Genomic DNA, 16,640 nt, shown 5'->3' with positions numbered 1-16,640 from the left:
GTGTGTGTGTGTGTGTGTGTGTGTGTGTGTGTGTGTGTGTGTGTGTGTGTGTGTGTGTGTGTGTGTGTGTGTGTGTGTGTGTGTGTGTGTGTGTGTGTGTGTGTGTGTGTGTGTGTGTGTGTGTGTGTGGACCCAGTAGACAGCCGTTGGGGGAGACAGACATAATTTCATTAAAGTGCTCTCGAGGTGTTATTTTCTCATCACTGCTGTTTTGACTGTAAAATCACCAGAGCACATAAAGGTCAGAGTGAGCTGGTTTCAGAATGGTAAAGAAAGGGTAGACATTGACTCTACATTTTGAGGAATGCTGCTGAAAATACATGTGCTAATTACTGTAAAGCTGTGTGAACTGGAATTGTGTGTTTTTGTGTTTTGCGCATGAAGTGCTTTTTTATGGTTAATTGAAATGGAAACTGGTGGAAGTATCAATAGCAAACTGTCGATCAGTGACCCCACTGCACTGCCGTTGAGATTCTTTGCACGCTTGAGCCAATTAGCAACCGCAGTTGGAGATCAATGTACAGGCAGGAGGCTTTGAACTCCGTAAATGCATTTGAATATAACATCGTTCACTCAATTACTGTCTGATGGGGCGAAGGACAAAGAGCGTGCGTGCGTGCGTGCGTGCGTGCGTGCGTGCGTGCGTGCGTGCGTGCGTGCGTGCGTGCGTGCGTGCGTGCGTGCGTGCGTGCGTGCGTGCGTGCGTGCGTGCGTGCGCATGCGTGAGATAAGCCTTTGGTGTAAGTGGAGATCTGGTGCAATGCTGTAGAAATGTCAGTGCAACGGTACTCAGGCAGAGAAGAAGAAAGGAGAGGAGAGAGGGCTGCATGAGAGGTGAAGGAGGGAGAACGTAAAAGACAGATTACAATCACAGTATTGACACTGGGACTGTCGGGCAGAAACCTTGGATGTCCAAAACAGTTGGAACAACTGGAAAAAACGAAATTTCAATTCATGAATATAAATAAGAAAAATATTATTGAAATATATAGTTGCGCGACAGCAACGATATACAGTATACATGCATACTGTATATTCTAGGCTTAACTCATTTTGGGCGGGAACCTCATTTGGTGTTTTAAGCATTTTGTTATACTTTAGCTATTGAAAAATAGCAGATCTACAAGGCTACAAGCTCATAGCGCGGCACCGAGTGCCGCGCTACAAGCTTGTAGATCTGCTATTTTTGAAAAATCGTGAAAATGTGGAGCAAATCTTTGAATATATATTCTTTTAGAGCGAACGTTTCTAACTCAAATCTTTCCTTCTGGGGGGGTCCCTGGAACAACATATTTTCAGATGGGGGGTCGGCGGCCAATTAAATATAATTTTTGTGATCCTTGACATGAAATGTTGAGCACCACTAATATAGAAACATAGGCATTTCAGAAAACTGTCATGATTTAGAAGACATTTTTTTAAATTTCGACGTCAGGCCTAAATAGGTTAAGGTGTTTGCACACTGGTGCGGCAAATATCGGACGACCTAAAGAAAGAAATCTACCTCACTTTATGTCAATCACGTTTGCACAGTACTTAGTTTAGACTAGTCATTTGGTTAGACCAGTCATTAGTCCTACAACCTATCTCAAACCCTCACCCTAACCCTAACCTCCCACGGGGCAGCACACCTAAACCTAACCTTAACCCATGTCTAACCAATGACTAGTCTAAACTAAGTTATGCACCCCACTGCCGCCAAATGTTCCGTCCGTATAAAGTTTTTTCGGACCATGCGGTGTATTTCATCGGTTTTCCGCAGCTGTCTAGTGGGGTCTAGTCGTGGGATGTTGGTGACAGACTGACGGTTAGGATAGCCTACTACTTTCGAATCCGCAAAACACAGCCAATAAAAGAACGTAAGAAAACATAGTGTGCAACCACCTTTATCCAGAGATATGTACTAAACATAGTGTGCAACCACCTTTATCCAGAGATATGTACTAAACATAGTGTGCAACCACCTTTATCCAGAGATATGTACTAAACATAGTGTGCAACCACCTTTATCCAGAGATATGTACTAAACATAGTGTGCAACCACCTTTATCCAGAGATATGTACTAAACATAGTGTGCAACCACCTTTATCCAGAGATATGTACTAAACATAGTGTGCAACCACCTTTATCCAGAGATATGTACTAAACATAGTGTGCAACCACCTTTATCCAGAGATATGAGGAGAGGGAATCATATAGGAGCGGTTCAGGGAGGAGAGGAACAGGGTGGAGGGGAAGGGAATCATATAGGAGCGGTTCAGGGAGGAGAGGAACAGGGTGGAGGGGAAGGGAATCATATAGGAGCGGTTCAGGGAGGAGAGGAACAGGGTGGAGGGGAAGGGAATCATATAGGAGCGGTTCAGGGAGGAGAGGAACAGGGTGGAGGGGAAGGGAATCATATAGGAGCGGTTCAGGGAGGAGAGGAACAGGGTGGAGGGGAAGGGAATCATATAGGAGCGGTTCAGGGAGGATAGGAACAGGGTGGAGGGGAAGGGAATCATATAGGAGCGGTTCAGGGAGGAGAGGAACAGGGTGGAGGGGAAGGGAATCATATAGGAGTGGTTCAGGGAGGAGAGGAACAGGGCTGAGGGGAAGGGAATCATATAGGAGCGGTTCAGGGAGGAGAGGAACAGGGTGGAGGGGAAGGGAATCATATAGGAGCGGTTCAGGGAGGAGAGGAACAGGGTGGAGGGGAAGGGAATCATATAGGAGCGGTTCAGGGAGGAGAGGAACAGGGTGGAGGGGAAGGGAATCATATAGGAGCGGTTCAGGGAGGAGAGGAACAGGGTGGAGGGGAAGGGAATCATATAGGAGCGGTTCAGGGAGGAGAGGAACAGGGTGGAGGGGAAGGGAATCATACAGGAGCGGTTCAGGGAGGAGAGGAACAGGGTGGAGGGGAAGGGAATCATATAGGAGCGGTTCAGGGAGGAGAGGAACAGGGTGGAGGGGAAGGGGATCATATAGGAGCGGTTCAGGGAGGAGAGGAACAGGGTGGAGGGGAAGGGAATCATATAGGAGCGGTTCAGGGAGGAGAGGAACGGTGTGGAGGGGAAGGGAATCATATAGGAGCGGTTCAGGGAGGAGAGGAACAGGGTGGAGGGGAAGGGAATCATATAGGAGCGGTTCAGGGAGGAGAGGAACGGTGTGGAGGGGAAGGGAATCATATAGGAGCGGTTCAGGGAGGAGAGGAACAGGGTGGAGGGGAAGGGAATCATATAGGAGCGGTTCAGGGAGGAGAGGAACAGGATGGAGGGGAAGGGAATCATATAGGAGCGGTTCAGGGAGGAGAGGAATAGGAGCGGTTCAGGGAGGAGAGGAACAGCTGGAGGGGAAGGGAATCATACAGGAGCGGTTCAGGGAGGAGAGGAACAGGATGGAGGGGAAGGGAATCATATAGGAGCGGTTCAGGGAGGAGAGGAACGGGGTGGAGGGGAAGGGAATCATATAGGAGCGGTTCAGGGAGGAGAGGAACAGGGTGGAGGGGAAGGGAATCATATAGGAGCGGTTCAGGGAGGATAGGAACGGGGTGGAGGGGAAGGGAATCATATAGGAGCGGTTCAGGGAGGAGAGGAACGGTGTGGAGGGGAAGGGAATCATATAGGAGCGGTTCAGGGAGGATAGGAACAGGGTGGAGGGGAAGGGAATCATATAGGAGCGGTTCAGGGAGGAGAGGAACAGGGTGGAGGGGAAGGGAATCATATAGGAGCGGTTCAGGGAGGAGAGGAACGGGGTGGAGGGGAAGGGAATCATATAGGAGCGGTTCAGGGAGGAGAGGAACGGGGTGGAGGGGAAGGGAATCATATAGGAGCGGTTCAGGGAGGAGAGGAACGGGGTGGAGGGGAAGGGAATCATATAGGAGCGGTTCAGGGAGGAGAGGAACGGTGTGGAGGGGAAGGGAATCATATAGGAGCGGTTCAGGGAGGATAGGAACAGGGTGGAGGGGAAGGGAATCATATAGGAGCGGTTCAGGGAGGATAGGAACAGGGTGGAGGGGAAGGGAATCATATAGGAGCGGTTCAGGGAGGAGAGGAACAGGGTGGAGGGGAAGGGAATCATACAGGAGCGGTTCAGGGAGGAGAGGAACGGTGTGGAGGGGAAGGGAATCATATAGGAGCGGTTCAGGGAGGAGAGGAACGGTGTGGAGGGGAAGGGAGTCATATAGGAGCGGTTCAGGGAGGAGAGGAAGGGGTGGAGGGGAAGGGAATCATATAGGAGCGGTTCAGGGAGGAGAGGAACGGTGTGGAGGGGAAGGGAATCATATAGGAGCGGTTCAGGGAGGATAGGAACAGGGTGGAGGGGAAGGGAATCATATAGGAGCGGTTCAGGGAGGATAGGAACAGGGTGGAGGGGAAGGGAATCATATAGGAGCGGTTCAGGGAGGAGAGGAACAGGGTGGAGGGGAAGGGAATCATACAGGAGCGGTTCAGGGAGGAGAGGAACAGGATGGAGGGGAAGGGAATCATATAGGAGCGGTTCAGGGAGGAGAGGAACGGGGTGGAGGGGAAGGGAATCATATAGGAGCGGTTCAGGGAGGAGAGGAACGGGGTGGAGGGGAAGGGAATCATATAGGAGCGGTTCAGGGAGGAGAGGAACAGGGTGGAGGGGAAGGGAATCATATAGGAGCGGTTCAGGGAGGATAGGAACAGGGTGGAGGGGAAGGAATCATATAGGAGCGGTTCAGGGAGGAGAGGAACGGTGTGGAGGGGAAGGGAATCATATAGGAGCGGTTCAGGGAGGAGAGGAACAGGGTGGAGGGGAAGGGAATCATATAGGAGCGGTTCAGGGAGGAGAGGAACAGCTGGAGGGGAAGGAATCATATAGGAGCGGTTCAGGGAGGAGAGGAACGGTGTGGAGGGGAAGGGAATCATATAGGAGCGGTTCAGGGAGGAGAGGAACAGGGTGGAGGGGAAGGGAATCATATAGGAGCGGTTCAGGGAGGAGAGGAACGGTGTGGAGGGGAAGGGAATCATATAGGAGCGGTTCAGGGAGGAGAGGAACAGCTGGAGGGGAAGGGAATCATATAGGAGCGGTTCAGGGAGGAGAGGAACAGGGTGGAGGGGAAGGGAATCATATAGGAGCGGTTCAGGGAGGATAGGAACAGGGTGGAGGGGAAGGGAATCATATAGGAGTGGTTCAGGGAGGAGAGGAACAGGGTGGAGGGGAAGGGAATCATATAGGAGCGGTTCAGGGAGGAGAGGAACAGGGTGGAGGGGAAGGGCATCATATAGGAGCGGTTCAGGGAGGAGAGGAACAGGGTGGAGGGGAAGGGAATCATATAGGAGCGGTTCAGGGAGGAGAGGAACAGGGTGGAGGGGAAGGGCATCATATAGGAGCGGTTCAGGGAGGAGAGGAACGGTCTGGAGGGGAAGGGAATCATATAGGAGCGGTTCAGGGAGGAGAGGAACAGGGTGGAGGGGAAGGGAATCATATAGGAGCGGTTCAGGGAGGAGAGGAACAGGGTGGAGGGGAAGGGAATCGTATAGGAGCGGTTCAGGGAGGAGAGGAACAGGGTGGAGGGGAAGGGTGGAGAGAAAAAAAACCCCACAATGAAATAATGTCTATAATTCAACTATGATTTGGCCAGAACCTTGTACCACGATCAGGTGTCTGGCTCTGAAATGCAATAAAAACTTTATCATCCTGGGGGCGTGCGTGCGTGCGTGCGTGCGCGCGCGCGTGTGTGTGTGTGTGGTCGCCCGGGGGCCGTGGGAGGCCACTAATGGTCTCATTAGATCAGACCCCTCCCACCTCTTGTTCCCAGAGGTGAACCTGATCGGTCATTTAACACGCACACACACACACACGCACGCACACACACACACACACACACACACACACACACACACACACACACACACACATTAGCCTCTTGTACCTTTGCTATTTCAGATGTCATTTCTCAAAACGTGCCGCCTGCCTTAGGTGACACATGAAAAACTGAGGATGGCAGAAGGTCACAATGCAGAGATATACAGTAACACACACACACACACACACACACACACACACACACACACACACACACACACACACACACACACACACACACTACACAGTCTTTATACAATATTGATGCAATGATTTGTATGTTGTGTCCTATAAGTCCATGTGGGCGTGGCACCTCTGGTGCATCATATGACACATAAATAAAGAATCTATATCTATCTATACTCAAGAAACCCTCTCTTTCTCTCTCCCTCCCTCCCTCTGTCTCTCTCCCTCTCTCTCTATCGCTCTGGTGAAATGTACTCACATTTTTATTTAAGTAAAAGTATCAATATTGCAATACAAAAATACTCTGTTAAAGTCCGGAATTCAAAATGCACTTCAGTAAAAGTACAAAAGTATCAAAATGTACCACCAGTTTACCAACAGTACAAAGTACTCATTATGCAGAATGTCCCATTTCAAGTTTTAAAATGTATACAAATTCTTCAGAAATTCCCAGATGTACAAGCTCACAATGCGTTGCATAATTGTACAGTACTTAATTAATTGTACTCACTTTCCACCACTGTAAGAACCAGAAACCCTCTCTCTCTCTCTCTCTCTCTCTCTCTTTCTCTCTCTCTCTCTCTCTGACATCAGTCATAGCCATTATAAAGACACTCCTTTTTTTTAGCTGTATGTTTCCAAGGCTACCCCAGTCTCTCTCTCCATCGCCCTCCCTCCCTCCCTCCCTCCCTCCCTCTTGCTCTTTCTCTCCTCCTGTTCCACTCTTCTAATCTCTCTCTCTTTTATCTCTCACCCTTCTTCTGCCCCCCACATTCTGCCCCCCCCCCCCTGCTCATCCATGCGTGCGGGTGTGAAAACATAGTCAGTGGAGGTTCTTTTAATTGGCTCTGCCCCGTCGATGGGAACCTGCCTGAATGCGGCCGAGGAAGGAGAGAACTAGGGAGAGAAGGAAGGAGAGAGGGAGGGAGGGGGGGGGGGGAGGGGGGGCTGGGGGGAGAGGGAAGGTGGAGGACGAGAAGTGGAAGGAGAATGAGAGGACCGCATGAGGGGGAACAGGAGGGATGTGGGGACGTAAGGGGGACCACAGAGAAGGAGAGACACTGTGGTGGTCAGAGAGAGAGAGAGAGAGAAAGGCTAGAGGGTAGAAGAATACAGGGAGGAGGGAGGGAGAGAAAGAGGGATACATGAAAGAGAGAGAGAGAGAGAGAGAGAGAGAGGATAAATGGAGTGCTGAGCTGTAGCACTTGAAGAAAAAAAAAAGGTCCTTTGATTTGCTGTGCTTCACTGTGACCTCTTAACGGAGAGGAATGAACTCATTAACCATTATAGGTTAGCCTGCATGCACCTGTGTACAAAGAGAGAGGGAGAAAGAGGCAAGAAGATATATTACTTTTTGCTTTGTTTTGTTGGATCTGTAATCTTGTTTCTGGGTGCATTTTTTAGACACTGAACCCTACATTGCCTCCAATGAGTTGGTCGGTGTGAGCTTACCACCATTGGTGTGTGAATGTGGGAAGTGAGGACGCTGGCGTCGACCGCTTCACCTCTCAATGTATGAATGAATGAACCATTGTAAAGCGCTTTGAGCACTTGGAAAAGCGCTATAAAAATGCAATTCATTATTATCTCTACTGAAATATATTTAGTGTTCTCATGTCCAATAAGAAGCAATGTAAACACCAGTCCATGTGCAGCGCCCTCCCTCCCTCCCTCCTCCCTACCTATGCTTCCAATTAGCATTCTGATGTGTCAGTTGAATATGCCTCCACCTAGTGGTCGACTGAGTACAGCACACATTGTGTGCATGTTGGTTCAGGTAGAGCCTCTCAGTTCCTTAAATGAAATACAGCATCGCCCAGCTCCAAAATGTTACATTTAAGTGAACCGTGTGTTCCTAAAGTAGCCTTGCCGAGCCATGAGGCCCATAGGGTAGGAGCCTATCTCTGTTGCGTGAGGCAGCTTGATGTACAAGTACACCCCCTGGACATGACGCTAGTATGTCGCAGGGACTTACCCCCAATACAACCCTTGATGCTGAGTGTCAAGCAGGGAGGCACTGGGTCCCATTTTTAGTGTCTTTGGTATGACCCGGCCGGGGATTGAACCCCGACCTCCCAGTCTCAGGGCGGACACTCTAACCACAAGGCCACTGAGCTGGTGTTCCTACTGTACATCGAATGATTTCCCCTGGTGGTGTTGATGTAACGTACGCGTACAGTATTAATGAAATGTACCCTGGCTGCCTGAACCAAATTAAGTGCCCTTGAGGAAGGAAGCTAAGCCCCAAAGCCCTGCAGGGGAATGTACACTTGCCCGCTTCAACCAGAGAAATGTCAAGATCTTTGCACGTGTATTTAGGTACAGTACGCGCTCTGGCGTTGCGTTATGATACTTTATTATACATTCTTTAACCCATACAGACCTACAAGCTCATAGCTCTGTAGCTTGTAGATCTGCTATTTTTCAATAGCTAAAGCATAACATAATGCTAACACCAAAAGGGGTTCCCGCCCAAAATGGGTTGAAAATGCAGCAGCAATATCACTGCATACCGTAAAACCCTCAATGTTAATGATCCATTCATTTTTTTTTATATATATAATTTGTATCCCACGATTTTGCAACCCATTTCTTTTCACCCATAGTGTCAATTATCTAATGTAATCCTTGGCGCTACACTTCCTCTGCCAACCTGGGTGAGGGCAGCGGACTGACCTCATGCTTCCTTCTATGCGTGAGGAGTCCAAGCTGCTTCTTTTCACCTGACAGGGGGGGGGTTTCCCTGGTTGGACGTAGCGCGTCGAAGGAACACGTTATTCCAACCAGTTCCTTTCCCCTCCATCAGGCGCCCCGGCTGGCATGGGGGAGGTAGTTTATAGAGACCAGGATTACTGTATGTTTTTTGTGAGGGTACCTACCCTATAGGGGACACGGGGAGAACATGCAAACTCCACACAGAAAGGCCCTTTCGCCAACCCCGCCTCGGGTATGGGCACTGATGACGAATGATCCATTCATTTGTATGTCTGAGAGAATGCAAATGCACCCCAATAAGGGTCCATTGGGTTGCATATGTTCCCTTAGTTAAATGAACCCTCTCTCGTGTTGCAGTGCAGCAGGATGCTCCTCAGCTGCTGCTAATCCTGTCTTTGTGGGACGAAACAATTGATGTGAAATCATATCATGGCCGCGTGTCTTCAAGCATGCTCTAATCACGTTAGAGTCCCCGTACGCCACGGGGCGCCGATGACTTTGTGTTTGTGTGTGCGTACTGTATGCGCGTGGATTCACTGTGTCTGTGTGTCTGTGTGTCTCTGTGCGTGCGTGCGTGCGTGCGCGCGTGTGCGTGCGCGCAGTGACATTTTCTGATGTCTTAATCATGGAGGGAATTTATGCAAATGTGGATATCCTATTGGATTTCCCCGTGACGCTGTTTTCTTGCTTCTTATCTGGAGATGGATACGGAGATTTCAGGGTGGATTTCCCCAGAATAAACATTGTTTTAAAGCCGCTGTGTTTGGAGGAAATTGAATTAAAAACACCTCCCTGTGCCAGAGTTCTGTGGCTTGTTGCGACCGTAGGTCGCATTTACTATGAAAACCTGCATCTCCCGTCCGTCCGTCCGTCAGTCCGTCCGTCCATCCGTCCGTCACTTACAATTTACAATTACGGCATTTAGCAGACGCTCTTAATCCAGAGCGATTTACATTAAGCAAGAACAAAAAGCATGGCAATACATCATATACATAAAAGTAGTTATGGCGAAAGGGCCTTTCTGTGTGGAGTTTGCATGTTCTCCCCGTGTCCCCTAGGGTAGGTATACCCTCACAAAAAACATGCAGTAATCCTGGTCTCTAAACTGCCTCCCCCTGGCCAGCCGGGGCGCCTGATGGAGGGGAAAGGAACTGGTTGGAATAACGTGTTCCTTCCACGCGCTACGTCCAACCAGGGAAACTCCCCCCTGTCAGGTGTAAAGGAGCAACTTGGACACTCGTGCATGAAGGAGGCATGAGTTCAAGTCCGTTGCTCTCCCCATGTCCCCCATATATGGGGACGAGGCTGGCAGAGTGTGTGTAGAGCCCAGGATCACATTAGATAATTGACACAGGGGTGAAACATGGGTTACAAAATCGTGGGATAAAAATTATGAAAAAAAAATACTAGTTATCATGAATCATGCGTAAGCTATAAACGTAACAGTGGAATATCTATGAAACTATGCATATATACTATATAGTGCTGTGTCTACATAAAATGCTATCTAAGTTACATAAATTGAGCCTTTGCATATGCCTGTAAGGTCGCCGAGGCTATGGCAAGTGCTACGGGCCAAGATGGAGTCTGAAGAGGTGGGTTTTCAGACTACGGCGGAAAGTTACGGCAGTTAGTCACCCCACGCCTCCATATGGTCACGCCTCGTGACATCACACCTCCATATATGGTCACGCCTCATGACATCACAGCTCCATATATGGTCACACCTCGTGACATCACACCTCGTGACACGTCACGCCACCATATATGGCCATCTCCAGTATAGAATTCATTCCATAGAGAGAGAGAGAGAGAGAGAGAGAGGTTTCTTCAGTTTGAACCCCATTTGAAAAGATATGCCAGGGACCCATAAGAGAAGATTTTTACGGCTCTAGCAATGATTCTCAACCCGTTTAATTTCAAGGACCCCCAGTTTGACATGCATATTAGTCTACGGACCCCCATTTAATGGCATTTCTATCTCTGGGACCCCCAATTTATATTGTAAAATCAATGTTAATCAAACTCTGAGAGTGTAGTTACAGACCCATAAGGGTCCATTTGGTTCCAAACTATCATTTAGCTGGGGACCCCCTGGAACTCCCTCAAGGACCCCTGGGGGTCCCCGGACCCCACTTTGGGAACCACTGATCCACACAGTATTATCTAATATATACCTTCAAATGGCTTTTATAGGAACAGCACTTTGGACTATCTTTTCTTGTAAGTCATGGTCAACTTGTTTTAGCAGAAAATACCCAAGAAAGGGAGAGAGAAAATATGGAGATATCAGGGTGCATATAGGGGAGCCAGACTCACAAATATGTATTCCATTAAAATATGTAATTCACAGTCAAATATATACATTGTAACATGTACATGGAATGCAATAATTTGACAACTTTAAATGCAAGTATGTGTATGTGTAATTGTTCAGAATGACCACCGGAGGGCCCTGTAGTTCCATCCTGTCATATTAACTGATTGAGCTTGTATTTACATTTACCACAGATTGTGACCTCAACATGCTTAGCCTGTATCTCTTCTAGCCTTTTAGCTTATCCAGATACCTTAACAAATGAATATATCTCTTTGTAGGCCGGTAGAGGACATGATGGACATCACATAATAGATTAGACTCAAGAATTCACTACTCATGTAGCTTGCATTCCGGCCGGGAACCCCTGTTTTAAGCATTATGTTATGCTTTAGCTATTGAAAAATAGCAGATCTACAAGCTCATAGCACGGCACCGAGTGCCGCGCTACGAGCTTGTAGAGCTGCTATTTTTTGAAAAATCGTGAAAATGTGGCGCAAATCTTTGAACATTATATTCTTTCAGAGCGAAAGTTTTTAACTCAAATATTTGCTTCTGTGGGGTCCCTGGAACAACACATTTTCATATCATTTTTGGGGTCCTTGAACTATGAAATGGAAACGTAGGTTTTTCAGAAAACTGTCAGGATTTAGAAGATCGCATAAGAGTAAGCGTGGCTCAGAGTTCATGCCGTTTACTCTGATCTTGCACATGTGTGTGTGTAAGTCGCTTTGCATAAGCGTGTCTGCTAAATTGTAAATTGTGTGCTTGTGTGCATGCCCCGCTCGTACACATGACAAACATCAAGTGCATAGAACTTGATCAAACATGCTGTAAGAAAGCCACAGTCAAGTCCCTGAGCCTCCACTTGAGTCAGTCTCACAGGGGTGAAATCTGCGAATATTCTCTGTAGTGTCCCGCCGGCTTAAAGCAATGCCTTTTGGGATCGAGACAACCAGAGTAGATCAGAGAGAAAGACACGCATACTAGAGAGAGGGGAGGGAGAGTATGTACAGTAGTGTGTACAGTAGTGTGTACAGTAGTGTGTACAGTAGTGTGTACAGTATGTACAGTAGTGTGTACAGTAGTGTGTACAGTAGTGTGTACTGTACAGTAGTGTGTACAGTAGTGTGTACAGTAGTGTGTACTGTACAGTAGTGTGTACTGTACAGTAGTGTGTACAGTAGTGTGTACAGTAGTGTGTACAGTATGTACAGTAGTGTGTACAGTAGTGTGTACAGTAGTGTGTACAGTATGTACAGTAGTGTGTACAGTATGCACAGTAGTGTGTACAGTAGTGTGTACAGTAGTGTGTACAGTAGTGTGTACAGTATGTACAGTAGTGTGTACAGTAGTGTGTACAGTAGTGTGTACAGTAGTGTGTACAGTAGTGTGTACAGTATGTACAGTAGTGTGTACAGTAGTGTGTACAGTAGTGTGTACAGTAGTGTGTACAGTAGTGTGTACAGTATGTACAGTAGTGTGTACAGTAGTGTGTACAGTAGTGTGTACAGTATGTACAGTAGTGTGTACAGTAGTGTGTACAGTAGTGTGTACAGTAGTGTGTACAGTAGTGTGTACAGTAGTGTGTACAGTATGCACAGTAGTGTGTACAGTAGTGTGTACAGTAGTGTGTACAGTAGTGTGTACAGTAGTGTGTACAGTAGTGTGTACAGTATGTACAGTAGTGTGTACAGTAGTGTGTACAGTAGTGTGTACAGTAGTGTGTACAGTAGTGTGTACAGTAGTGTGTACAGTATGTACAGTAGTGTGTACAGTAGTGTGTACAGTAGTGTGTACAGTATGTACAGTAGTGTGTACAGTAGTGTGTACAGTAGTGTGTACAGTAGTGTGTACAGTATGTACAGTAGTGTGTACAGTAGTGTGTACAGTAGTGTGTACAGTAGTGTGTACAGTAGTGTGTACAGTATGTACAGTAGTGTGTACAGTAGTGTGTACAGTAGTGTGTACAGTATGTACAGTAGTGTGTACAGTAGTGTGTACAGTAGTGTGTACAGTAGTGTGTACAGTAGTGTGTACAGTAGTGTGTACAGTATGTACAGTAGTGTGTACAGTATGCACAGTAGTGTGTACAGTAGTGTGTACAGTAGTGTGTACAGTAGTGTGTACAGTAGTGTGTACAGTATGTACAGTAGTGTGTACAGTAGTGTGTACAGTAGTGTGTACAGTAGTGTGTACAGTAGTGTGTACAGTATGTACAGTAGTGTGTACAGTAGTGTGTACAGTAGTGTGTACAGTAGTGTGTACAGTAGTGTGTACAGTATGTACAGTAGTGTGTACAGTAGTGTGTACAGTAGTGTGTACAGTAGTGTGTACAGTATGTACAGTAGTGTGTACAGTAGTGTGTACAGTAGTGTGTACAGTAGTGTGTACAGTATGTACAGTAGTGTGTACAGTAGTGTGTACAGTATGCACAGTAGTGTGTACAGTAGTGTGTACAGTAGTGTGTACAGTAGTGTGTACAGTAGTGTGTACAGTATGTACAGTAGTGTGTACAGTAGTGTGTACAGTAGTGTGTACAGTAGTGTGTACAGTAGTGTGTACAGTAGTGTGTACAGTATGTACAGTAGTGTGTACAGTAGTGTGTACAGTAGTGTGTACAGTATGTACAGTAGTGTGTACAGTAGTGTGTACAGTAGTGTGTACAGTAGTGTGTACAGTAGTGTGTACAGTATGTACAGTAGTGTGTACAGTAGTGTGTACAGTAGTGTGTACAGTAGTGTGTACAGTAGTGTGTACAGTAGTGTGTACAGTATGTACAGTAGTGTGTACAGTAGTGTGTACAGTAGTGTGTACAGTAGTGTGTACAGTATGTACAGTAGTGTGTACAGTAGTGTGTACAGTATGTACAGTAGTGTGTACAGTAGTGTGTACAGTATGTACAGTAGTGTGTACAGTAGTGTGTACAGTAGTGTGTACAGTAGTGTGTACAGTATGTACAGTAGTGTGTACAGTAGTGTGTACAGTATGCACAGTAGTGTGTACAGTAGTGTGTACAGTAGTGTGTACAGTAGTGTGTACAGTATGCACAGTAGTGTGTACAGTAGTGTGTACAGTAGTGTGTACAGTAGTGTGTACAGTATGCACAGTAGTGTGTACAGTAGTGTGTACAGTAGTGTGTACAGTAGTGTGTACAGTATGTACAGTAGTGTGTACAGTAGTGTGTACAGTAGTGTGTACAGTATGCACAGTAGTGTGTACAGTAGTGTGTACAGTAGTGTGTACAGTAGTGTGTACAGTAGTGTGTACAGTATGCACAGTAGTGTGTACAGTAGTGTGTACAGTAGTGTGTACAGTATGCACAGTAGTGTGTACAGTAGTGTGTACAGTAGTGTGTACAGTAGTGTGTACAGTATGTACAGTAGTGTGTACAGTAGTGTGTACAGTAGTGTGTACAGTATGTACAGTAGTGTGTACAGTAGTGTGTACAGTAGTGTGTACAGTAGTGTGTACAGTATGCACAGTAGTGTGTACAGTAGTGTGTACAGTAGTGTGTACAGTAGTGTGTACAGTAGTGTGTACAGTAGTGTGTACAGTATGCACAGTAGTGTGTACAGTAGTGTGTACAGTAGTGTGTACAGTAGTGTGTACAGTAGTGTGTACAGTATGCACAGTAGTGTGTACAGTAGTGTGTACAGTAGTGTGTACAGTAGTGTGTACAGTATGTACAGTAGTGTGTACAGTATGCACAGTAGTGTGTACAGTAGTGTGTACAGTAGTGTGTACAGTAGTGTGTACAGTATGTACAGTAGTGTGTACAGTAGTGTGTACAGTAGTGTGTACAGTAGTGTGTACAGTAGTGTGTACAGTATGTACAGTAGTGTGTACAGTAGTGTGTACAGTATGTACAGTAGTGTGTACAGTAGTGTGTACAGTAGTGTGTACAGTAGTGTGTACAGTAGTGTGTACAGTATGTACAGTAGTGTGTACAGTATGCACAGTAGTGTGTACAGTAGTGTGTACAGTAGTGTGTACAGTAGTGTGTACAGTATGTACAGTAGTGTGTACAGTAGTGTGTACAGTAGTGTGTACAGTAGTGTGTACAGTAGTGTGTACAGTATGTACAGTAGTGTGTACAGTAGTGTGTACAGTAGTGTGTACAGTATGTACAGTAGTGTGTACAGTAGTGTGTACAGTATGTACAGTAGTGTGTACAGTAGTGTGTACAGTAGTGTGTACAGTAGTGTGTACAGTAGTGTGTACAGTAGTGTGTACAGTATGTACAGTAGTGTGTACAGTAGTGTGTACAGTAGTGTGTACAGTATGTACAGTAGTGTGTACAGTAGTGTGTACAGTAGTATGTACAGTATGTACAGTAGTGTGTACAGTAGTGTGTACAGTAGTGTGTACAGTAGTGTGTACAGTAGTGTGTACAGTAGTGTGTACAGTATGTACAGTAGTGTGTACAGTAGTGTGTACAGTAGTGTGTACAGTAGTGTGTACAGTAGTGTGTACAGTATGTACAGTAGTGTGTACAGTAGTGTGTACAGTAGTGTGTACAGTATGTACAGTAGTGTGTACAGTAGTGTGTACAGTAGTGTGTACAGTATGTACAGTAGTGTGTACAGTAGTGTGTACAGTAGTGTGTACAGTAGTGTGTACAGTAGTGTGTACAGTAGTGTGTACAGTATGTACAGTAGTGTGTACAGTAGTGTGTACAGTAGTGTGTACAGTATGTACAGTAGTGTGTACAGTAGTGTGTACAGTAGTATGTACAGTATGTACAGTAGTGTGTACAGTAGTGTGTACAGTAGTGTGTACAGTAGTGTGTACAGTAGTGTGTACAGTAGTGTGTACAGTATGTACAGTAGTGTGTACAGTAGTATGTACAGTGTGTACAGTATGTACAGTAGTGTGTACAGTAGTGTGTACAGTAGTATGTACAGTGTGTACAGTATGTACAGTAGTGTGTACAGTAGTGTGTACAGTAGTGTGTACAGTAGTGTGTACAGTAGTATGTACAGTGTGTACAGTATGTACAGTAGTGTGTACAGTAGTGTGTACAGTAGTGTGTACAGTAGTGTGTACAGTATGTACAGTAGTGTGTACAGTATGTACAGTAGTGTGTACAGTAGTGTGTACAGTAGTGTGTACAGTAGTGTGTACAGTATGTACAGTAGTGTGTACAGTAGTGTGTACAGTAGTGTGTACAGTATGTACAGTAGTGTGTACAGTAGTGTGTACAGTGTGTACAGTAGTGTGTACAGTAGTGTGTACAGTATGTACAGTAGTGTGTACAGTAGTGTGTACAGTAGTGTGTACAGTATGTACAGTAGTGTGTACAGTAGTGTGTACAGTAGTATGTACAGTAGTGTGTACAGTAGTGTGACATTTAGAGGGGGCAGGGGCCGCTCTGCAGTGGCAGGGGCCGCTCTGCAGTGGCGTGCACAGACATTTAGAGGGGCAGGGGCCGCTCTGCAGTGGCGTGCACAGACATTTAGAGGGGCAGGGGCCGCTCTGCAGTGGCGTGCACAGACATTTAGAGGGGCAGGGGCCGCTCTGCAGTGGCGTGCACAGACATTTAGAGGGGCAGGGGCCGCTCTGCAGTGGCGTGCACAGACATTTAGAGGGGCAGGGGCCGCTCTGCAGTGG

This window comes from Electrona antarctica (assembly GCF_951216825.1).
Source record: "Electrona antarctica genome assembly, chromosome: 3".
In the NCBI taxonomy this organism is placed as follows: Eukaryota; Metazoa; Chordata; class Actinopteri; order Myctophiformes; family Myctophidae; genus Electrona; species Electrona antarctica.
This window is presented reverse-complemented; position numbering follows the sequence as displayed.